Source organism: Schistocerca nitens, chromosome 8 (genome assembly GCF_023898315.1).
Source record: "Schistocerca nitens isolate TAMUIC-IGC-003100 chromosome 8, iqSchNite1.1, whole genome shotgun sequence".
In the NCBI taxonomy this organism is placed as follows: domain Eukaryota; kingdom Metazoa; phylum Arthropoda; class Insecta; order Orthoptera; family Acrididae; genus Schistocerca; species Schistocerca nitens.
In genome coordinates, this window is record NC_064621.1 from 44,697,502 (window position 1) to 44,723,707 (window position 26,206).

Sequence of the window (26,206 nt, forward strand, 5' to 3'; positions counted from 1 at the left end):
TATGAATAACATACAGAAGAATGGGAAAAAGACTGGGAATCTGATAGCTGACGATCGGTTTCGGATTCGGAAAGATAAGGGTACTACAGAGGCAGTTCTGTCCTTACGATTCGTAATGGAAGAAGTACCTAAGAAAAATTAACCTAGGCCCATGGGCATTGTTGACCTAGGAAAGGCGTACGACGGCGTAAAATGGTACAAATACTAAGGAAATCGGAAGAAAGCTATAGGGAAAGAAACATAATTGCAATATATACATCAACCATCAGCAGACTTGAAGAGTGGAACAGAAGAACGACGTATTCTTAATAAAAATAAACGTAGTCTTTCGCCCCTATCGTTCAATGTATAAATTAAATAAAGACGGAAAAAGTAGGTTCAACAGTGGAATTAAAATTTTAGATGAAGCGATATGAATGATACAATTCACTTACGACGCTACTATCAAATGTGTGAGATCTTATGGGACTTAACTGCTAAGGTCATCAGCCCCTAAACTTACACACTACTTATCCTAAATTATCCTAAGGACAAACACACACACCCATACCCGAGGGAGGACTCGAACCTCAGCCGGGTCCAGCCGCACAGGCCATGACTGCAGCGCCCTAGACCGCTCGGCTAATCCCTCGCGGCACGCTACTATCCCCTGTCAATGTGACAAGAACAACTTAAGAACGTGCTAAATATAATGGGCAATCTAATCAGTACAAATAGTGGTTGATAAACCTGAAAAAGACGAAAACAATGAGAACCAGCAGAAATCAGTTTAGAGGTATACTTCATATCAGAATAGACGACACGTAGTAGACGAAGATAAGGAATTCTGCTGCTTAGAAGCAAAATAACACACGACGATGAAGCGAGGAGGGTTTACAAAGCGAATTAACACAGGCAAATAGAACATTTGAGACAAAGAGAATTAGGATAGTATCATGCAACGGGCTCCATCATATGAACAAATTTATCTGAAGGTACGTATGGAGCACAGCTTTAAGTTAGTGAATTAGTTTACAGGGAAATTAGAAAATAAGATAATATCAAAATTGAAGGTGTGGTGCCATGTTCTTGAAAATTAGATGGACTGGTAAGTTAAAACATCAAATCTCCTCAGAAGGAACGTGTGGAAAACACTGACGCAACAAGTGACAGGATTATTAACCTGCCCATACACATCGGTATTTTTGAAATCGACCATGAGTACTGTGTAAGAAATTTTCAGGAAAGAGTGTAAACTCAAATAATGTAGACAAGTATACTATTAAAGTTACAAATGTAAAGAAACACGCTGCACTAAAAATTTGGAAAAGTTGTGTAATTATGTTAATAGTTTGGACTATTTGGTTGATATTCTTATTAATCACCAAAAAAGATTTACTTAAAGTGTGATTATTGAATGAAACTGAAATGGCAAGAGCATGGATCTGCAAGTGGCAGGTTGCTTAACATTAAGACTATACCCGTAATCACTTTCAACATTTTTATCTGCCACAGGGGCCACATTTAACGTAAATTATGACGAGCAATATTGTTTACCACACACGGAAAACTTGATATAAATAATAGCGAACAACTGAACTCAAGGAATCACAAAAATACGCCACAACAATATAGCGCAGTTTTAAATTACTGTACTTTGAATAATTCAGGAAATTTCCTGTATAAGTTTGTAACAAAGAGAAATCGCTGAACTAGATAAACATTATAAAACTGCTCCCAGAGGCGTTGAAGGTATTTAACAATTATTGTGGCTACATGAAAATCAGTATTACTATAATTACAATATGAATATCACTTTAAAGATTTAAAAAGAAAGTTTAAAAATGTAGAATATGTGACTCCTACATTTCCTTTAGAATAATAAGGAGGGCATTGGAAGTCAACAAGCATAAAAGCTTATTTACAAAAGCAACCAAGGACAAATTCAAAGCAAATAAAGCGTGTGGATGACATGGGTAGCCAACCCATGATAACCAGCGTGAGATCAGTTCACGCCCCAACTGCTTGTTTGATTCAGTAGAATTTCAAAAACACACAATACATAGCATGTACATTAGATTTACGTAACAAATAAATGGCAAGTAGCACGCAGGCCTCTGAGCGTAACACAGAAAGTCAGAGCAGATTTGTGAGCCACATGCTTGACGGGTGAACCTCAGTGCGAGCAGTGACTGGGCTGGCCACTGGTGTGGTCCAATCAGCGGACTCTGACGTGCTGGACGTCCGTGGGATCACCACGTCCGGCCCACAGCAGTGATGCCCATCCACTACAGCTTCAAGCTGTGTAACAAAAGCCATCACAGCCAGGAGCTGAGAGCAAAGTATCCCCAACTCGGCTCGTATCCACACACAGCGATCATGGCCCCTCATCCATGCGCTATGGAACTGTACTGTAGACACTCAGGAAAACGCAAGGACTTCTTCTTCTTCAGTAGCTCTACAGCCCTTGGTGAGCCTTGGCTTCTTCAACAATCTTCCTCCACACTTCTCGGTTATTTGCTGCTCTTTTCCACCCCCGGACTCCCATATTGCTGATATCCATTATTACCTCATCGATCCATCTTCTTCTAGGTCTCCCTTTTCGCCTAACTGAATGGATCATACCTTTCATCATTTTCTTTGGGATTCTATCCTCTGCCATTCTCTCCAAGTGTCCTAGCCATCGTATTCGCTGAGATTTCACAAATTTTACTATGTCCCTGCCTTGTATTAACTCTTGTAATTCGGCATTGTAGCGTATTCGCCAGCCTTCTTCCTCCCTTATTGGCCCATAGATTTTGCGTAGTATTTTCCGCTCGATGCTTCTTAGAGCATTTTTATCGTGTTCTGTCAACGTCCATACCTCTGAGCCGTATGTGATAACTGGGCGGACTAGGGAATTATATATTAGCAGTTTAGTTTTTCTAGTAACAAGGCTATTTTTGAAAAGCTGCATATTTGCAAAGTAAGCTCTGTTTCCTGCTTGTATTCTTTCCCTTATAGCCTTTCCAATACTGTTATCATTTGTTATTAGGGCTCCCAAGTAGTTAAAGGAGGACACTCCATTGAAGCATTTCCCATTGATGTTTAGGTTTTTAGGGGTTCTTCTGGCCTCAGATTGTGACATTACCATATATTTTGTTTTGTTTTCGTTTACTATGAGGCCAATTTTTAAGGCTTCTGTTTCCATTGCCCGGTATGTTTCTAGGAGTGTATTGGTATTTCTTCCTACTATAGCAATGTCATCAGCGTATGCACATATCTGGCTAGTTTTCATAAATATGGTGCCTCTTTTGTTGATTTTATTTACTGCACTATGCAGGGCTATGTTGAATAGGACAGTGGGGAGACTATCCCCTTGTTTCACACCTTTATTAAAGTGAAAGCTATCACTTGTTCTGCTAAGGACCTTTACTTTTGCTCTTGTCTCTGTCATTGTCATTCTGATTAGTCTTATTAATTTAGCACATATACCAACTTCTTTCAGTACTATGTATAGTTCTTGCCGATTTATGCTGTCAAAGGCTTGTTTGAAATCGATGAATAAGAAATGCAGATCTATATCATATTCATAGAACTTTTCCATCATTTGCCTTATTACAAATATTTGATCCGTTGTTCCTCTGCCTGGTCGAAAGCCACACTGATATTCCCCTAGTATGCCTTCTGCACACTTCTGTATCCTTTCGTTTAGTATACTTGTGAAGATCTTATAAGCTGTACTTAGGAGTGTTACACCTCTATAGTTTTCACATGCTGTTCTATCCCCTTTCTTATAAATGGGGACTATTATTCCAATTTTCCAATTATCCGGCATAGTTTCTGTTTCCCATATATCTGATATTAATGTGTGCAGTTCCTTTATTACAGCCTCACCACCAGTTTTTATTAATTCAGCAATTATGCTGTCTTCCCCAGGGGCTCGATTGTTTTTTGACTTGTGCACAGCCTGGGAGACCTCTTGTAGTGTTGGCTTTCTTGCCTCATTGGTTTCATTGTCTACTTCCAGCTCCACTCTTCCCGCCTGTGCAGCTGTCTCTTCATCTTCTAGGCTGGTGCTTAGTGTATCTTTGAAATACTCTGCCCATCTTCCCACTATCTGTTCTTCCTCCCTTATCATTTTCCCATCTTTACTGGAACAGGCCGTTGTTTTTGGTTGGAATCTATTCTTCATTTTGCCTATGGCATGATAGAACTTTCTTATTTCACTCTGTTCCTTTAGTTCTTCTAGTTCTTGAAATTTCTTCTTATTCCGCTCTCTTTTCTTTCTCTTGCACAGTCTGTTAGCCCTTCTCCTTAATTCTCTATATTGTTCCACATTATTTCTGGTTTCTCTCTGTAGCACTTTTGTTCTTGCCCTGTTCTTTTCCTCTATTGCTGAGCTGCAATCTTCATCAAACCACTCCTGGGTTCTTCTGTTCCTTCTTATGCCTATTATTTCCTCTGCAGCATCCTTAATGGCTTTTTCAAACCTGTGCCACCTTTCATCTACTCCTACTGTGGTCTCTTCATTGCTCAACTTTCTGCTTAGTGTTACTTGGTATTTTTTTACTTCATCAGGGATGTTCCGTTTGTCTGTATTCCATTTCATCATCTTTCCCATTCTGTTGCCCTTTGTTAGTGACAGTTTCTCTCTCAAGACTGATTTTATCAAAAAGTGGTCTGAATCACAGTTTGGTCCTCTACAGCTCCGTACATCCGTAACTGACGTGGAGTGGCGTGCAATCACTAAAATATGGTCAACCTGATTGACTACTCCATTGGCTGCAGACTTCCAAGTACCCAGATGGATCCTTTTATGTGGAAAGCAGGTACTTTTAATAATCATATTATTCCTTGCTGCGAATTGGCATAGTAAGTCTCCATTCTCATTGTTTACTTCATGTAGTGAATATTTTCCAGAAACTCCATACGGATGTTCATTCCTCCCTATTTTTGCATTAAAATCTCCTATTACTAGCATCAGGTCATATTTAGGTACTGCACAGCATACTTTTTCCAAGTCTTCATAGAACTGTTCTTTAATTATATCCTCTTTTTCCTCTGTTGGTGCATGTGCATTAACTATTGATATATTCCTAAATTTACCTTTTAGTCTGAGTCTGCACATCCTTTCATTTATGGGTTCAAATTCTAGAAGGCTTTTCCTAACTTCCCTAGTTATTATAAACCCTGTTCCAAGTTGGCCTGTTCTTTCTTCTGGTCCACTATATACCAATGAGTACTCAGGTTTATCTATCTGTCAATTCCCCTGCCATCTTATTTCCTGTAGCCCTACAATATCATATTTGAATTTTAAAATTTCATTGGCTATTTCTTTCATTTTTCCAGGCTGAAGCATTGTCCTCACATTCCATGATGCTACTGTTAGATCCTTTATCCGTTTCCTTTGCCGGGGTCGTGATACATGCTTTCCATCCAGTTTCCGAGGCTTCTGTTGAATTTCCGTAATATTCTTTTTTTACAGTATGGGGTTATTAGCCCCATGCCCAACCCCCAACCTGGAGGACCAGGATTTGTATGAGGTTTACTCCTCTAGGGAAGCAAGGACTGGGTCTAGTAAAATACACTGAAGCACCAAAAAAACAGGTATAGGCATGTGTATTCAAATTCAGAGGTATGGAAACAGGCAGAATACGGCGCTGCTGTCAGCAACGCCTTTGTAAGACAAGTGTCTGACAGTTATTGGATCGGTTACTGCTGCTACAATGGCGTGTTGTCAAGATATTAGTGAGTTTAAACATGGTGTTATAGTTGGCGCACAAGCGATCAGACACAGAAACTCTAAGGTAGCGACGAAGTGGGGATTTTTCTGTACTACCCATTCAGAGTATACTGTGAATATCAGGAATCTGGTAAAACATCAAATCTCCAACTTCCCTGCGGTTGGAAAAGATCCTGCAAGAACAGGCCCAGTAACGACTGAACAGAAACGTTTAGCATGACAGAAGTGCAACACTTCTGCAAACTCCTGTACATTTCAATGCTGGGCAATCAACAAGTGTCAGCCTGGAAGTCATCAACGAAACATCATCGATATGGGCTTTCGCAGACGAAGGCCAACTCCTGTACTCGTGATGACTGCATGACACAAAGCTTTAAGCATGGCCTGGGCCCATCCACATCGACATTGGACTGTTGATGACTGGAAACATGTTACCTGGTCGGACGAGTCTCATTACAGATTATCGAGCGTATGGACGTGTTCGGGTACAGGTATGAACCTTACATGTCAGTAGGGGACTGTTCAAGCTTGTGGAGACTCTGTAATTGTGTGGGTCTTGCTCAGCTGGAGTGATACGGGACCCCTGATACATCTAGATACGACATCTAGATACGTGACAGATGACACATACGTAAGAATCATGTCTGATCGCCTGAATTCATTCATGTCCATCGTACATTTCGACGGACTTACTCAATTCAAGCAGGACAATGCGACACCCCACACGTCCAGAATTCCTACAGAGTGGCTCCAGGAACACTCTTCTGAGTTTAAACACTTCCGCTGGCCACTAAACTCGCCAGACGTGAACATTATTGAGTACATCTAGTGTGCCTTGCAACGTGTGTTCAGAAGAGATCTCCACCCTTACGTACTCTTACGGATTTATGATCAGTCCTGCAATATTAATGGTATCATTTACCTCCATCATTGCTTCAGACGTTAGTCGAGTTCATACCACGTCATGTTGCGACACTTCTGCCTACGCGCGGGGGACCTATTGATATTAGCATGTGTACCAGCTTCTTTGGCTCTTCAGTGTAAATTAACAAGCAGACATTTAAAAACAATACAATAAAAGCACACAGATTAAAGTATACAGTTCGTTCCTGGTTGGGAACTTTACAGAATCGATTTGCCATCAGATATTCATTGGTATCAGTAAGATGTGCGGTATTGCTTGGAGACACATTCATCCTTCACAACTGCATGAGTGGGGCTTTTATGGCCACCTCGCCATCCACATACGATCTCTCCTGTCTTATCGGTTATTTACGTCCCGAGTTCGAGACGCACTATCAGGCCGTTTTGAGCAGGAGAATGGTGTCCCTTAAGGCAGTGTTATACTTGTTATCCTCGTTGTCATAGCCATAAACACTATCACCTCTACAGTACGCAGTCCTGTACACTGCTCCATATTTGTGGACGATATTAGTGTTTTCTGGCCCTCCTTCAGTGTTACAACAGCGACTTGTCAGTTGCCACTTACAGTACAGGGTTGGAGGAGTGGCCTGCGAATACGGGTTTTCTAGTTTCTGCAGGTGTTTGTGTCTTCATTTTAATCGTTCTCGTTGTATTTTTAAATTTCCTGACTTGTGTATGCGGGATAACATTCTACATTTTAAGGACTCAGTGAGAAACCTGGGCCTTATTTTTGACTCGAAATAGTCAACACACCTGAGGGACAGAAAGCAATGAATATTTTAAACTGCCTTATCCACAGGTATTGGGGAGCAGACACGTCGCAGATGCTCCAGTTTTACAGGACTTTCATGGGTTCGCAGCTGGATTGTGAATGCACGGTGTATGGGTCAGCGAGGCCTTCCTACCTGAATATTACTGACGCTGTCCGCCATGAGGGGATTAGGCTGGCCACAGGTGCTCTGAGCGTGGGGGACCATAACTCACATCCGGTGGCAGCTCCTCATGGTACATCGGACATACAAGTTACTTACAGTTCCAACTTCAGCTGCATACTACACTGTTGGTTGTCCATTCTGGAAGGCCTTTTCTGAAGTCGTCCATGAGCAACAAGGCTGCGTGGGATCTGCATATGACATATGGTGTTTTTGTTTGTCTGTGTGTGTGTGTGTGTGTGTGTGTGGTGTGTGTGTGTGTGTGTGTGTGTGCGTGTGTGTGTGTGTGTGTGTGTTTGGAGTTTATGGGCGCTCATCAACACACACACACACACACACATATATATATATATATATATATATATATATATATATATATATATATATATATGGTGTTACAAAAAGGTACGGCCAAACTTTCAGGAAACATTCCTCACACACAAAGAAAGAAAATATGTTATGTGGACATGGGTCCGGAAATGCTTACTTTCCATGTTAGAGCTCATTTTATTACTTCTCTTCAAATCACATTAATCATGGAATGGAAACACACAGCATCAGAACGTACCAGCGTGACTTCAAACACTTTGTTACAGGAAATGTTCAAAATGTCCTCCGTTAGCGAGGATTCATGCGTCCACCCTCCGTCGCATGGAATCCCTGATGCGCTGATGCAGCCCTGGAGAATAGCGTATTGTATCACACCCGTCCACAATACGTGCACAAAGAGTCTCTACATTTGGTACCGGGGTTGCGTAGACAAGAGCTTTCAAATGCCCCCATAAATGAAAGTCAAGAGGGTTGAGGTCAGGAGAGCGTGGGGTCCATGGAATTGGTCCGCCTCTACCAATCCATCGGTCACCGAATCTGTTGTTGAGAAGCGTACGAACACTTCGACTGAAATGTGCAGGAGCTCCGTCGTGCATGAACCACGTGTTGTGTCGTACTTGTAAAGGCACATGTTCTAGCAGCACAGGTAGAGTATCCCGTATGAAATCATGATAACGTGCTCCACTGAGCGTAGGTGGAAGAACAAACTAACATGGAAATTAAGCGTTTCCGGACACATGTCCACATAACATCTTTTCTCTATTTGTGTGTGAGGAATGTTCCCTGAAAGTTTGGCCGTACCTTTTTGTAACACCCTATATATATATATATATATATATATATATATATATATATATATATATATATGTGTGTGTGTGTGTATACGCACACATACATACGCCATTTTAAGGGTTGGGTAGTTTGGGGGAGGAGACCAGACATCGAGGTCATCGGTCTCATCGGATTAGGGAAGGGGAATGATGTCGCACGGAAAACCTAAATCAGAATGGCCCGACGCTTCGAGTGAAGGTTGCTGGCACTTGGTCCACTATAATGTTTCAGCTTTTTGGCGCAACAAGTTGAAGGATGTAGACAACTGGGTAAAACTAGCTAGAAATCTCCAAAAAAAACACTCACCCTTCCTATATACCTCTCCACACTCTTCTTGTGTTTAAGGAGCGGGAGCTGACGGATAGCCTTAGTGCGATCGTGATAGACCCTGATTCCATAAGCTAACATTATATGAGCCATAAAGGACAATTCCCAGTGTGCCAAATTTTCCTAGGAGTGTTTCATGTAATCGTTCCAACATCTCGCGTAGATCATCCAGATGTCCAACACAGGTGCTATTGCACATCAAAACATTATGCAGCTAATTATGAACACAGTCAAATTTCAGCTTGCCTAACACAGAATCCAGCAAATGCTACAACACAGCTACCCTGGACTCCGGACAAGCTGCTGTGAGAAGCTTTGACCCTTTTGCCAATGGCATCCAGTGATAGGCCTGTTTAAACTCAACAATGGTAAAACACTAAGCTCCAATAAACCAGCTGAAACATTTGCAGGAATTTAGTAATGGCATTGATTCTAATGTCACCATTTTATTGAGGAAGCGGTAATCAGTCACTGGTTCAAATGGTTCAAATGGCTCTGAACACTATGGGACTTAACATCTGAGGTCATCAGTCCCCTAGAACTTAGAATTACTTAAACCTAACTAACCTAAGGACATCACACACATCCATGCCTGAGGCAGGATTCGAACCCGCGACCGTAGCGGTCGCGCGGTTCCGTACTGAAGCGCCTAGAAGCACTCGGCCACCAAGGCCGGCCAATCACTGGTCGAGAACCATAACCGCTAGGCTTAGGAACCGGAAAAATAGGCGAGTCATGCGACGACAAAAAATGGTTCAAATGGCTCTAATCACTATGGGACTTAACACCTGTTGTCATCAGTCCCCTAGACTTAGAACTACTTCAATCTAACTAACCTAAGGACATCACACACATCCATGCCCGAGGCAGGATTTGAACCTGCGACCGTAGCAGCCGCATGGTTCCCGACTGAAGAGCCTAGAACTACTCGGTCACAGCGGCCGGCCATGCTACGACACTTAAGGCTTAATCACACTATCTGCCGAAAGTTGATCGATAATTTTATGTAGGTCATTATTTTAGGGGGAGGTAATCAATAGTGGGGTTGTTGGATACAGATTTCCACTACGATGAGCATTATTTGTTTGCACACAAGTTAAATTTAACGTAAACAACTATGAACGATTTAGATCAAGGGAAGATAACAATAAGCCAACAGGCATTTGGTCAGCTCATCTGCTTAGTTAAGCAAGAGACCCGAGTTTGAATCCTGGTCCACCACAAATATTCAACGTGACTCACTGATATAAATCAATGTCCGCAGGTAGCTCTTGTTTTTAATTGCTTTGCGTTTCGATTCATAGTGGCTGCAGGATCAAAAAGTGGTCTTTTCTTTCGGACATGTCCAAGAAAAAGCCACTACATATACATAATTAAAGCAAAAACTGCCAATGATGCCGCTAGCAAATACTCACCATGCTCAAACTATTATGGAACTCGGAAAAATGCCGTAAGTTACGAGGTTAATGAGCAGGGGCACTACGTGAGCAGTGAGCTGTATAAGTTTAAAATCTGTGTGTAATGGGAGTTGTTTTGACCCGTGTGTCCGGGTGGCAGGTAACCAGGGTTCAAACCCCGGTCCGGCACAATTTTTCAACTCTCCCAGTTGATATAAATCAGTGCCCACTAGCAGCTAACGTGTTTAATTACCTCCTATCTTAGAACTACCGTATTTGAAAAAAAATCTAGATATCAGAATATGATTTTTCACATTGCATTTAAAATCAAAAAAGGGATTATTGGCAAATGAACAAGCATAACCAGTTTTTCGCAAGAGCAAACAAGGAAACATCAAAGGAAATAAAGGAACTGAAACACATGGATTAGCCAGCCTATGATAACCAGATGGAGCTCAGTTCAACTGCTTATCGATTCACTACTGATCCTAAAACATACACATACAGTGTACATTAGATTAATGTAACAAATAAATGTCAAATAACATACGGGCCTCTGATCATGACAGAGAAAGTCAGGGTAGACATGTGAGCCCATTTGACCCTCAAGTTCATCTACATCTACGTGGATACCCTGCAAATCACATTTAAGTGCCTGGCAGAGTGTTCATCGAACCACCTTCACAATTCTTTATTTTTCCAATCTCGTATAGCGCGCGGAAAGAACGAGCACCTATATCTTTCCGTACGAGCTCTGATGTCCCTTATTTTATCGTGGTGATCGTTTCTCCCTATGTAGGTTGGTGTCAACAAAATATTTTCCCATTCGGAGGAGAAACTTGGTGATTGGAATTTCGTGAGAAGATTCCGTCGCAACGAAAAACAGCTTTCTTTTAACGATGTCCAGCGCAAATCCTGTATTATTTCTGTGATACTCTGTCCAGTATTTCGCGATAATACAAAACGTGCTGCCTTTCTTTGAACTTTCCGTCAGTTCCATCTGGTAAGAGTCCCACACCGCGCAGCAGTATTCTAAGAGGACAGACAAGCGTAGTGTAGGCAGTCTCCTTAGTAAATCTGTTACATTTTCTAAGTGTCCTGCCAATGAAAAGCAGTCTTTGGTTAGCCTTCCCCACAACATTTTCTGTGTGTTCCTTCCAGTTTAAGTTGTTCATAATTCTAATACGTAGGTATTCAGTTGAATTTACGGCTTTTAGATTAGACTGATTTATGGTGTAATCGAAGTTTAACGAATTCCTTTTAGCACTCATGTGGATGACCCCACACTTTTCGTTATTTAGGGTCAACTGCCAATTTTCGCACCATTCTGATATCTTTTCTTAATCGTTCCGCAATATGTTTTGATCTTCTGATGACTTTATTAGTCGATAAACGACAGCGTAATCTGCAAACAACCTACGACGGCTGCTCAGATTGTCTTCCAAATCGTTTATATAGATAAGGAAATGCAAAGGTCCTACAACACTACCTTGGGGAACGCCAGAAATCACTTCTGTTTTACTCGATGACTTTCCGTCAATTACTACGAACTGTGACCTCTCTGACAGGAAATCACAAATCCAGTCACATAACTGAGACGTTATTCCATAAGCACGCAATTTCGTTACAAGTCGCTTGTGTGGTACAGTGTCAAAAGCCTTCCGGAAATCCAGAAATACGGAATCGATCTGAAATCCCTTGTCAATAGCACTCAACACTTCACGTAAATAAAGAGCTAGTTGTGCTTCACAGGAACGATGTTTTCTGAACCCATGTTGGCTGTGTGTCAATAGACAATTTTCTTTCATAATGCTTGAACACAATATATGTTCCAAAATCCTGGTGCATACCGACGTTAACGATATGGGCGTGTAATTTAGTGGATTACTCCTACTACCTTTCTTGAATATGGGTGTGACCTGAGCAACTTTCCAGTCTTTTGGTACTGATCTTTCGTCGAGCGAATGGTTGTATATGATTGTTCAGTATCGAGCTAATGCACCAGCATACTCCGAAAGGAACGTAATTGGTGTACAGTCTGGACCAGAAGACTTGCTTTTATTAAGTGATTTAAGTTGCATCACTACTCCGTGGATATTTACTTCTACGTTACTCATGTTGGCAGCTGTTCTTGATTCGAATTCTGGAATATTTACTACATCTTCTTTTGTGAAGGCATATCGGAAGCATGTGTTTAGTAACTCTGCTTTGGCAGCACTGTCTTCGACGGTATCTCCATTGCTATCGCGCAGAGAAGGCACTGATTGTTTCTTGCCGCCACCATACTACACATACGAAGATAATCTCTTTGGATTTTCTGCCAAGTTTAGAGACAAAGTTTCTTTGTGGAAACTGTTAGAAGCATCTTGCATTGAAGTCTGTGCTAAATTTCGAGTTTCAGTAAAATATCGCCAATCTTGGGAAATTTAGGATCTGTTTGAATTTGACATGTTTGTTTCGTTGTTTCTGCAAGTGTTCTAACCCGTTTTGTATGCGAAGGAGGATCAACTCCATCTTTTGTTAATTTATTTGGTATAAATATCTCAATTGCTGCCGATACTATTTCTCTGAATTCAAGCCACATCTGGTTTACACTTATATTATTAATTTGGAATGAGTGGGGATTGTCTCTCAGGAAGGCAAGTGAATTTTTATCTGCTGTTTTGAATAGGTATATTTTCCACTTATTTTCGGAGGATTGGCGATTACAATATTCAATCTAGCTACGACCACCTTGTGTTCACTAATCCCTGTATCGGTTTTGATACTCTTTATTAATTCAGGATTATTTGTTGCTAAGAGGTCAAGTGTGTTTTCACAACCGTTTAATATTCGCGAGGGCTCATGAACTAACTGCTCGAAATAATTTTCAGAGAATGCGTTTAGCACAATTTTGGATGATATTTTATGCGTACCTCCGAAATTTTCGTCATCATATCGAGGGTAAATTAAAGTCACTACCAACTATAATTGTGAGTCGGGTACGTGTTTGAAATCAAAGTCAAGTTCTCTTTGAACCTTTCAGCAACTGCATCATCTGAATTGGGAGGTCGGTAAAAGGGTCCTATTATTATTTTATTCCCGTTGCCAACAATGACCTCTGCCGATACTAACTCAAAGGAAGTATCTATTTCAATTTCGCGACAAGTTAAACTACTTCTAACACAACAAACACGCCACCAAATTCAAATTCAAACGCTAAAGACAACACACACACCCATGCGCGAGGGAGGACTCGAACCTCCGGCGGGAGTGGCCGCCCGATTCGTGACATGGCGTCTGCAACCGCGCGGCCTCTCCCCGCCGCCAACACGCCACTGCAACCGTGTTTAGCCAATATTTTCGGAACACCGTTGGACTCTTCACAAAAATTTCGACTGAGCATATATCCGGCTTTAGCCAGATTTCAGTGCCTATAACGATTTGAGCATCAGTGCTTTCTATTAGCGCTTGGAGCTCTGGTACTTTCCCAACTACGACAATTTACAACTGTTATACCAATGGTTCCTGTATCTACGTTCTTCCTGTGTTCAGCCTGCACCCTTTGTGACTGAAGCCCTTCTTGTGTTTTCCCGAGACCCTCTAACCTAAAAAACCGCCCAGTCCTCGCCACACAGCCCCTGTTACCCGTGTAGCCACCTCATGCGTATTGTTGACACCTGACCTATTCAGCGGAACCCGAAACACAACCACCCTTTGGCGCAAGTCGTGGAAAATGCAGCCTACACGGTCGCAGAACCGTCTGATTCAGAACCTCCACTCGGCTCTGTACCAGAGGTCCGCAAACGGTCCTGTCGATTATGCTGCAAATGGTCAGTCAACTCTGCTTTTATCTTGCAAGCAAGACTGGCAGCCTTTGCCACTTCTGTTAGCCGCTCGAAACCAGAGAGAATCTCTTTTATCCAAAATGACACACATCATTGGTGCTGACGCGAGCAACCACCTGCCGTTGGCTACACCCTGTGCTCTTCATGGCATCCAGGAGCACCCTTTCCACATCTGGAATGCCTTCACCCAGTGTGCATACGGAGTGCACATTGGTTTTCTTTCACTTCTTGTCAGCCAAGTCCCTAAGGGGCCCCCTTTAACGCCCCTAACGTTGGATCTCCCAACTACCAATAATCCCACCCACTGCGATTGCCCGGATCTTGCAAGCTGTTTCCACTGAAACAGGACAGGCGACAGCATCTGGTTCAGTGATTGTGTCAGCCACAGACAGCACCTGGAGCCTGTTTGTCAGAGAAACCGGGGAGGCCTTACGTGCGGCCGCCTGGGATGTCTTTCGCCGCCTGCTTCGCCCCAGGTCGACCTCCCACTCTACCACAGGTGAAGGGTCAACCTCAGTGCGAGCAGTAAATGGGATGGCCACCGATGAGGACCGGTCGAAGAACTCGGACGTACTGGACGTTCGTTGGATCTCCACGGCCGGCCCTATCAGTGGTGGCCATCCACTGCAGCCTCAAGCTGTGTAACCGAAGCCATCACAGCTTGAAGGTGAGAGCCAAGTGTCACCAACTTGGCTCGTATCCGCACACAACAATCGCAGTCCCTGTCCATACTAAAGACCGTGAAAAACTATACAGAGAAACGGACTGTCGGCGCGTGCTGCGCAACTCTACTGTAGATCCTGACGAAAACGGAGGAACTTTGTCTAATAATACGCAGATATTCAAAAACCTAACTACAGAAGTACCCAGGTCAAACTAAATAATTCTACCCTGAGTAGGAACTTGTAATATGTCACAAAATCGGTTTACTTTCCCACGCCAACGAAAACGCTGGAACTGTGGCTATTAGATACTAAATTTACACGCAGGAACTCAAGAAACATAACTATTAAAGCACGCAGATGGTATAATAAAATTCATCCTGCCTTATTAAGGCAGTAGTAGACGAACGCGACAGAGGCAGCAACAGAGAAGTAAACGCTCTTGTGACATTTACGTCACAAAAGCGGTTACTTCCCTGTTGCTGCCTCTGTCGCGTTCGGCTACTACTGCCTTAATAAGGATAACAGTGTAAAATTTACATAACCTAATAAATTAAAACGTGCACATGGACCTTTTATCCGGACTGATCAACACAAAGAAAAAAAAGTGATCCTATATGAGCTGCACGTACTTAAAGTCAACCGACAGTGGAAAATATTAAAGAACATAGGAAATACGAGCACAACTAGCTAAAAAAAACGAAATCTTACTAAATCATGTACCTGTGGTAAAGTTTACATTGGTACTACCAAAAGAAGCGTAAACACGCGACTGAAAGAGCATAAAAGTCGTTGTCGACTTGGAAAAATAGAAAAGTTCGCTGAAACGGAACATGCTCTTCAACCAGGCAACCACCAAGTGAAGTTTTCGGATACCGAAATTTTATCTACAAAGTTAAATTACTATCCACGGCTATATAGAGAAGCTATCGAAATTTATAAACATCACGATAATTTTAATAGGAAAGAGGAGGCTATGAAACTTAGCGATATATGGACTGTGGCTCTACAAAATTGCCAACAATTTTTATCTTTGACAAGGTGGTAATCGATAGTCAACCTTATCTTTGCTATGGATTATCACTGCTCATCACGTGTCACCTGAACCACGCCCCCCTTTCTCACAATATATAAGTCGCTCTCAGACACCCGACCAGTCAGTCGGCAAGACTCAGCGGAGCAGCGCCTCTGAGGAAGTCCAGCGCAGTTCTGGACGAATCGTAAGGAGCAGAAAAGTTCTTGGACCACGACCTCACATCCCGGAAAGTATATCAACAGCCATGTCACCCGGTCATGAAAGCCTTCATTCTACAATCAGAAGACACTACGGGGAGGATTTCTCAAAATCAGTTAGACGCCTGGAATTTTTACGTAAGAAGAGAGCACATTTAATTTGTACTTTAACTTTTTTGTTACGTTGTAGAGACTCGTCTTCTATACCGAACTTTTTAAAGCTGAAGAGGATGTTCCGGACAGATCGCGTACACCGGATTTATGATTATACAGATAGAGCATTACTTCGAGAAAGGATACATTACACAAGACGAGAAATGGATTCTGTTGACTGTGAGTTACTGAAGCTTCATTTATTCTTAGCTTGTAAGATACAGATAGACCTGTGGAATAAAATTGATTATCTTACGTTTACAACTATGGAAGCTACGATAGGAATGACTACTAGTAGATATAAGAAAAAGTTCGGAAAGTTACAAGCTAATGTAACAACTATAAGTAATACGATGATGACTGATACTGTTACAAACAAGTCAAAGAAAGTGTTATCTCAAGACGAGATTTCCGTCCTTGCAAAACGAGGAAATTACGCTATAACACCTGTAAAAGTACCACTTGAAGATATTATCGCGAATATAGAAGCAGGTATACGAAATATCCCTAAGGCAACCGCGAATGCAATTCGAATTGAAACCACTAGAGTTTTAAGCCACAGCAGACCTCTAGAAAGTAATTTAACAAAAGGTGAGAGGAAGGCTCTTAAGGATTTGACTGCAGATGAAGAAATAGTGGTTCTTCCCGCAGATATAGGGAACGCTACTGTTGTTATGAATACAGAAGATTACCGAAGGAAAATTTTGAACCTTTTAACGTCAGGACAGTATAAAAAACTTGCGAGGGATCCTACAGCCAGTGTACTTAGGAAAACAAATAATTTGATTAAATCATCTACCTCTATCCGAAAAGAAGATAAAAGAATTTTTTGAAAAGTGAACCTATGTGTCCTCGATTGTATGGTGTACCTAAAATTCATAAAATAGATTTTCCTTTAAGACCCATAGTCAGTGCCATCAATTCTTCCACTTATGAAATAGCAAGATATTTAACAACTTGTTTACAACCATTCATTGGAAAAAACTGACTCATATATAAAAGACTCGCGTCATTTTATTGAAAAACTAGAAGGACCAACTCTGGCCCCTGAAGATATTCTTGTAAATTTTGACATTGTGTCCTTATTCACAATGATTCCTGTTAACGACGTTATGATTTTCATAGCGGATATTTTTCCAGAAGATTTGACTGTTCTTTTCAGACATTGTCTTGCATCAAGTCAGTTCCAGTGGGATAATGAATTTTATGAACAACTTGATGGAGTAGCAATGGGTAATCCATTAGGCCCTGCGATTGCCAATCTTTATATGGAGAAATTTGAACAATCAGCCCTAGACAAAGCTAATAACAAACCATCTCGTTGGTATCGATATGTAGATGACACATTTGTGGTTTGGTCCCATGGCAGAAAGGCCTTGGCCGATTTCTTTGATTATCTAAATAAAATTCACCCAAAAATACAGTTTACCATGGAAATAGAAAAGGTTCAAATGGGTCAAATGGCTCTGAGCACTACGGGACTCAACATCTGTGGTCATAAGTCCCCTAGAACTTAGAACTACTTAAACCTAACTAACCTAAGGACATCACACACATCCATGCCCGAGGCAGGATTCGAACCTGCGACCGTAGCGGTCGCGCGGTTCCGGACTGAGCGTCTAGAACCGCAAGACCACCGCGGCCGGCAATAGAAAAGGATAACAGAATATCTTTCTTGGATGTCTTAGTTATGAGACGGTCCGATAGAAGCTTGGAATATAAAGTTTTTCGGAAGGCAACACATACGGACAGATATTTACATAAAAATTCTAATCATCATCCTCAACAAAAAAGTGGTGTCATAAAAAGTCTTGTCGATCGAGCGGAACGGACATGTACACCTGAACATTTGGATGCTGAAGTGAAACATCTGAAGCAAGCTTTTGAAAAAAACGGCTACTCAAGAAAAGAGATAAATAGAATTTTGCGTCCAAGGAACAGAAACCCGAAAGATAAGAATGAACCACAACGACAGAAAAATACAGTAGTTCTCCCTTTTATTAAAAAAGTAACAGATCGGATCGGTAAGATTTTACGAAAACATGACATAAAACCGATCTTTAAACCAACAAAGAAAATAAGTCAAGTACTACGATCTGTGAAGGATAAACGCCCTCCCCTGTCGACATGTGGTGTGTATAGAATTCCATGTACCTGTGGTAAAGTTTACATTGGTACTACCAAAAGAAGCGTAAACACGCGACTGAAAGAGCATAAAAGTCGTTGTCGACTTGGAAAAATAGAAAAGTCCGCTGTAGCGGAACATGCTTTTCAACCAGGCAACCACCAAGTGAAGTTTTCGGATACCGAAGTTTTATCTACAACGTTAAATTACTATCCACTGCTATATAGAGAAGCTATCGAAATTTATAAACATCACGATAATTTTAATAGGAAAGAGGAGGCTATGAAACTTAGCGATATATGGACTGTGGCTCTACAAAATTGTCAACAATTTTTATCTTTGACAAGGTGGTAATCGATAGTCAACCTTATCTTTGCTATGGATTATCACTGCTCATCACGTGTCACCTGAACCACGCCCCCCTTTCTCACAATATATAAGTCGCTCTCAGACACCCGACCAGTCAGTCGGCAAGACTCAGCGGAGCAGCGCCTCTGAGGAAGTCCAGCGCAGTTCTGGACGAAACGTAAGGAGCGGGAAAGTTCTTGGACCACGACCTCACGTCCCGGAAAGTATATCAACAGCCATGTCACCCGGTCGTGAAAGCCTTCATTCTACAATCATGAAATCCAAGTTTTCTCACCTCCTGCCTGTCATAGTACCTGCAATGGATCCTGATGCAGTTTGGAATTCCTATGTGATGGTGAACTGTCGGCAGTCTCTGTCAGTCAACAGACGAGGTCGGCCTGTACGCTTTTGTGCTGTACATGTCCCTTCACGTTTCCACTTCACTATTACATCGGAAACAATGGACCCAGGGATGTTTAGGAGTGTGGAAATCTCACATCGAGACGTATGAGTCAAGTGACAGCCAATCACATGAAATGTTCGAAGTCCGTGAGTTCCGCGGAGCGCCCCATTCCGCTCTCTCACGATGTCTAATGACTACTGAGATCGCTGGTATGGAATACGTGGCAGTAGGTGGCAGCACAACGCACCTAATGCGAAAAACGTATGTTATTGGTGGTGTCCGGATACTTTTGATCACATAGTGTACAAATAATTGAATAACGCTTTGCCTGATATTCTTACATTTTTCTACTGTTTGTCAGATAAAATGATTTTGTTACTTAAGAAACTTCTGGAAAGGAAAACGTTACAGATAGTTAAATTACTAAACTGACGTAATAGCGTGAATTAGTTCGTCAAGTTGATCTTTTCACTGCAAGAGTAAGATTTAAGTTTTATTTCCAGTTAATAACGATGTCAATATTAAAGTTTATTTCTATTTAAATAATATGACGCTGGTTGTTATAATAATAGGCAAACGATCATACAGCTGTACAACGAAAATCATTAACACAGAATCAGGATTGAAGCTCACACAAGAACTTTATTATTCATCATACCTATTTTATAATATTGGCAAATCCTCTGCGCTTCCAAATAGTACAGTCTTAGTTTTAGGTGGATCTGATGTTGGCGCTACGTAATGGTACTGTTCTCGAAACATGTCTTGTACTGTGGCAGATACAAATGCCTGCTCCTGACAGCCATAGCGCCTTGCCATAAATTTTGTCACTGCGCCGTCTGAACACACTTACTTGAGCTCTCTCGCGTCCGGCCCCACACACTGCCAACTTCCTACTCCTAACTCACCCTTTTCGCGTAGCACAGCTACCTGGTATCTTTCACATTGCATCTTCGAATGCTATACAGTGCAGAGCCCCTGAAATTTGTAGTATGTCTACTTACAACATGTGTTGAATGAAATGAACAATCCTATGAGCAGTCAATATGGATTGAGAATATATAGAAGATAGATGAAAGTAAAGAAGAGTAACAGAAATGAGATTAGCGATTTGCTTATGTTCAAAATTGGGGACCACAAAGGAGACAAAAGAAGAGAATTCTACTTTCTGGGAATCACAATAACACGACGCGATGAAGCAAGTAGGATATAAAAAGCAGATTAGAGAATGCAAAAAGAACATTCCTGGCGAAGAAATGTCGGCTAGCATCAAACATCGGCGTGAATTTTAGGAAATGATTTCTGAGATTATACGTTTGGAGCACAACATTATGTGTTATAAAGAGGAAAAGAAGAAAATGAAAGCCTTTAAGATGTGGTGCAATGGAAAGATCTTGTAAATGAGCTGGATTGATAAGATAAGGAATGAAGAGGTTCTCTGCAGAATCGGCGAAGGAAGGACCGTGTGGAAAACACTGACAAGATGACAGAACATTTGCTGAGACATTAGCATTTAACTTTCATAGTATTAGAGGGAGCTACAGAAGGCGAATGCCGTAGACGAATCATATAATAGATTTGCAAACAATACATAAATATGAACAGGGAGATTTGGTCTTTCTAGATTTCCGTAATGAATTCGACACTGTAACAATGTTCGGCCGTACGGAGAGTTTTCGTAAATATTTTCGTGACTGTTCCGAGAAGCAGTAGGTCAGCTGGTCTCAGCAACGTTGAGAGTGTGCCAAGGAGGCGTAGCAGGACCTCTAATGTTTCCAATGTACGTAAACACTGATCAGCTAGGATCTGCAGCATTGCACACTGACGATGCATTTGTGTATCAGGAAGTGTCGTTGATGGAGGAATGAGAAATTTTGCCATTTGTTGTAGTGAACTGGAGGGCTCTTTAAGTAGCCGGCCGCTGGTGGCCGAGCGGTTCTGGCGCTACAGTCTGGAACTGCGCGACCGCTACGGTCGCAGGTTCGAATCCTGCCTCGGGCATGGATGTGTGTGTTGTCCTTAGGTTAGTTAGGTTTAAGTAGTTCTAAGCTCTAGGGGACTTATGACCTCAGCAGTTGAGTCCCATAGTGCTCAGAGCCATTTGAACCATTTTTTTGATTTGGCTCTTTAAGTAAGGGTGAATCTAATAACACAGGAGGGGAGCCCGATACTATCTGATTACAAGATTAGTGATAAAAGTCTTAAGCACTTGGTATCATATTGGTATTTATGGATAAAATCAGGAAGGCTTCCATCCTGTCACTCACTGATCAGTCTGCCCTGGCAACGGAAGACAGCAAGACGAAAGCTGAAATTTTAAATTTAGCATTTGAGAAATCTTTCACGCAGGAGGATCGTAAAAACATACCGCCGTTTGAGTCTCATACAGATACCCGTATGGAGGATATAGTCATAGACATCCCCGGGGTTGTGAAGCTGCTGAATGGGTTGAATAAATCGCCAGGTCCTGATGGGATTCCAATTCGGTTTTACGGAGAGTACTCTACTGCATCGGCTCGTTACTTAGCTTGCATTTATCGCGAATCTTGCCCAACGTAAAGTCCCGAGCTACTCGAAAAAAGCGCAGGTGACGCCTGTGTATAAGAAGGGTAGAAGGACGGATCCTCAAAATTACAGACCAATATCCTTAACATCGGTTTCTTGCAGGATTCTCGAACGTATTCTCAGTTCGAATACAGGCAGAGACAGAGAAGTTGCTGTCCATGCATCAGCATGCTTTAGAAAGCATCGCTCCTGCGAAACGCAACTCGCCCTTTTTTCACATGATATCTTACGAACCATGTATGAAAGGTATCAGGGATGCCACATTCCTGCCGGAAAGCTTTTGACTCGGTGCCCCACTGCAGACTCCTAACTAACGTACGAGCATATGGGATTGGTTCCCAAATATGCGAGTGGTTCGAAGACTTCTTAAGTAATAGAACCCAGTACGTTGTCCTCGATGGTGAGTGTTCATCGGAGGTGAGGGTATCATCTGGAGTGCCCCAGGGAAGTATGGTAGGTCCGCTGTTGTTTTCTACCTACATAAATGATCTTTTGGATAGGGTGGATAGCAATGTGCGGTTGTTTGCTGATGATGCTGTGGTGTCATCGTTGAGTGACTATAGGAGGGTACAAGATGACTTGGACAGGATTTGTGATTTGGTGTAATGAATGGCAGCTAACTTTAAATATAGATAAATGTAAATTAATGCAGATGAATAGGAAAAAGAATCCCGTAATTTTTGAATACTCCATTGGTAGTGTAGCGCTTGACCCAGTCACGTGGATTAAATATTTGGGCGTAACATTGAAGGGCGATGTGAAGTGGGATAAGCATGTATTGGCAGTTGTGGGGAAGGCGGATAGTCGTCTTCGGTTCATTGGTAGAATTTTTGGAAGGTGTGGTTCATCTGTAAAGGAGACCGCTTATAAAACACTAATACGACCTATTCTGGAGTACTGTTTGAGCGTTTGGAATCCCTATCAGGTCGGATTGAGGGAGGACGTAGAAGCAATTCAGAGGCGGGCTGCTAGATTTGTTACTGGTAGGTTTGATCATCACACGAGTGCTATGGAAATGCTTCAGGAACTCGGGTGGGAGAGGAGGAAAGGAGGCGTCTTTTCGTGAACCGCTACTGAGGAAATTTAGAGAACCAGTATTTGAGGCTGACTGCAGTACAATTTTACTGCCGCCAACTTATATTTCGCGGAAAGACCACAAAGATAAGATAAGAGAGGTTAGGGCTCGTACAGAGGCATATAGGCAGTCATTTTTCCCTCGTTCTCGTTGGGAGTGGAACAGGGAGAGAAGATGGTAGTTGTGGTACCAGGTACCCTCCGCTATGCACCGTATGGTGGATTGCGGAGTATGTTTGTCGATGTAGATGTAGAAGCGAAATGAAATGGGCAGTCACGTGAAATCAGTAGCAGGGTAGACGAGTGGAAGAGCTAAAGTGCGGTGATATGTGAAGGAAATCACATGCAAGCTGCTAGTGCTCATTTTTTTACAGAGTAATTATGAATATTTACCTTGAAGTACACTATTTGATACAATGTATAATCGGACACCTCTCAGTAGACGTTAACATGGGGTGTGTGCAGCCTTCGCCTTTATGATGGCTTCAGCTATACTGCGGACACTTTCGATGAGATGTCTGAATTACAGTGCAAGAATGGAAGCTCATTTTTCCTCAAGAGGTGACGCTAGAGAAGACAGTGATGTTTGGGGTTTGGGACGAAGTCAACGTTTTAACTCATCTAGAAGATGTTCCATTTGGTTCAGGTTTGTACTTTGGGGAGAACAATCCACTTCAGGAGTGTTACAGTCTACAAACTATTTCTTTACAGATGCTGATTTATAATAGGGTTATTGTCATGGTGACAGAGTCATAGTCCATTGACTGTTCTTATAAAGTAAGCTGTACATAATGCTTTAAAATGTGTTCCTAATTCTCTGAAATTAGTGTTTTCGTGAAGTGTAAAATTTGAACCACACTCTAACCGCGAAAATTACATCTATAGCGTAAACCACCTCGTCTGCATGTCAGTCCACATCATAGCCGATGACGTTCTCCAGGCGTTCCGTGTTTCCATTTGTTTGTCCTGTAGTGTCGCGGAATAGTAAAGAGTTGGAAACGCGGAATATTGTCAAAGTTTCGTTGCCTGTGCCGAGAGCCAGAAACAGTAGGTTAGCCAAGAGCTAAGAGGATTGCACATATATCGGAATGTGTCGTCACGCAGGGGCAATGGCCTGGTTACACACAACAGGCGAGAGAGAATTGCTTAGCACGCGGGTTTGTGTTAGACGGAGACTTTCGTTGAGTGCAAGACAGAGATATAGCGTCAGCTGTACTGCATTTCTCAAATTCGCGTAAGTCTGCCGCAACAACACGTAACTCTGTCGCAAGGGGCGAGTACGACAGATGAATCAGCAGTACAAGTGGAACGAATGCGGTCATTACAAACGAGCATGACGTCAGGACGTCGCTCGTGCTTCCTTTAAATACGCCAGCTTTGATACCAGCAAGTCACTCGCACTCGCAGTCAGATGTGTACTGGGTCGCTGCGTAGCGCTCAGCTCGGTGATCGACATGTTAAACTTTATTAAGGAGATGTTGCAGTAAGATCGGCCCATCCAGCAGCAGACATGAGGGGACAATGCTAGCTCTGGTCCTCTCTGCTGCCGCTGTCAATCATCAACCCAGGATTAGCAGACATCGCGGCAGACTCGCTCGCCGCCAATGCTGACCACATCAGTGAGCCGTCGTCGAGATCGTGCGGGGCCTAGGCCCTGTGCATCCGCTGTCACAACCGGGTGAGCCGACGACGCTGGGGGACTGCAGCACCGCAGACGAGCCACTATTAGGAGCAGGGGAGAAGACGGGGTGGGATTACACTCCGCACTACGAGAACGCCTCTCATACCGACAGCGTCGGGACTCCAACCCAGAGCCTCCACGTGCAGCAGCTTGCTGTCCGCACCCGAGCCGGCCTCCGAGCCGGGCGCCGCCAGCCACGCGCGGCCGAAGTAAGGACATTCCTCCTCTACGTCATAGCACGTGGCGCTGCGCTAGCAAGACTGCGCGGCCCGGATCTGGTGTCATCGCTACGAGTCAGCGAGGACTCGGGGAAGGTCGTTGATATCACCAAGCCACATTTTACTCGGCAGGAATAAAGGTGTTATGAATTAATAATGTTTCTTTGGCGTTTCTGACGCATCCACAGCTATTTCCTAGAATCCTAACAACTGGAGAGGTCACCGCTCGGCCTTCCAGTGCACCGTAGGCGACCGGGACCACCGGAGCGCTACAGTCCATCCACTGAAGTAGTTAGTCTAAGGAGAAAGGGATTAGCGCAGAAAGGACAGGCCTTGTGAAAGAAGATGTTGCGCAGCTACCGCGCAATGAAGTTTAAGTCGGCGGTGTGTAGAGCGATTACAGCAGGCGTGGTCAGGAAGCTGGTCGCCGCCGAGTCTGCCCAGCGCCCCGGCTTCGCCAGCCACTGCAGCTGAGGTAGCTACGTATACGGCGAAGGCTGCTCACGCGGCAAACTTAGGAAGAAGTGACTGAAATACAGTGCTATTACTTGTAAGAGGCAATTATTGCATCATGCTTTTAGAAGCCGAGTTTTATCTTCGGTGTTTATTTTCAACATTTTGTTTTTAAGCCCAAGCAAAAAATTCTACCACTACATTACAGAAATACATTAGACAGTGCTGATGTGGTGAGCAGAAGCAGAACTATAAAAAGCTTTACACAGACCTATTCTCATTTATACATTTATACACATTTCCATTTAAGAATATGCAATGTAAATGGATTTATGGTTGATAATGTAGACAAACACATGGAGTTACGCTGATTAAAATCTGTTAGTAGGACTTCTTCTGTTTCATAACAGAAACAAGACGTACGCAGACATATGTTGAACCAAACATTGAAATAAGTTTAGCAGCTTCTCTGTACAGTTGAGGATATTGCTCTTGAGGTAAAAAATTTACAAATGTCTTATAAATTCCTGGACTGGACAAACAGGTCGTCGAGCTAGGTGCTACACTGTACGTCTCTCTGCTAATTTGAAACTAATGAGGTACATTAGAAGCCAAAACCGAGAGCAGTAGATAATGAAATGCAGTCAGTCATATGTGGTCCACAAATGACTGCCTTGAGTTGTGGGGTCATCAAAGTCAAGTTGATTTTCCATAGGAGTACTTGCTGTTTGATAATAACAATCTGTCCGCCTTATCTGTCGACAAATGATTCCTCCCCTCTATTGCGTTAAGGAATTGAATGAATTTAAATAACTGGTGACGTCGACAGTGAGAGATCTTGTCACCACTCTCCTTGCCCTTAACTTAGCTTTTTCCCTAATGCCCGCCTTCAGCTCTGGTAGCAATCACTGGCGTTCGTCAGATAACAAGCGCATCGTACAGTCCAATCAGCGTTTACCGGGCTCATAAGAATGCGACTGCATATTAAGCACTTTGAACGCCCTTTAAACGATACGAAA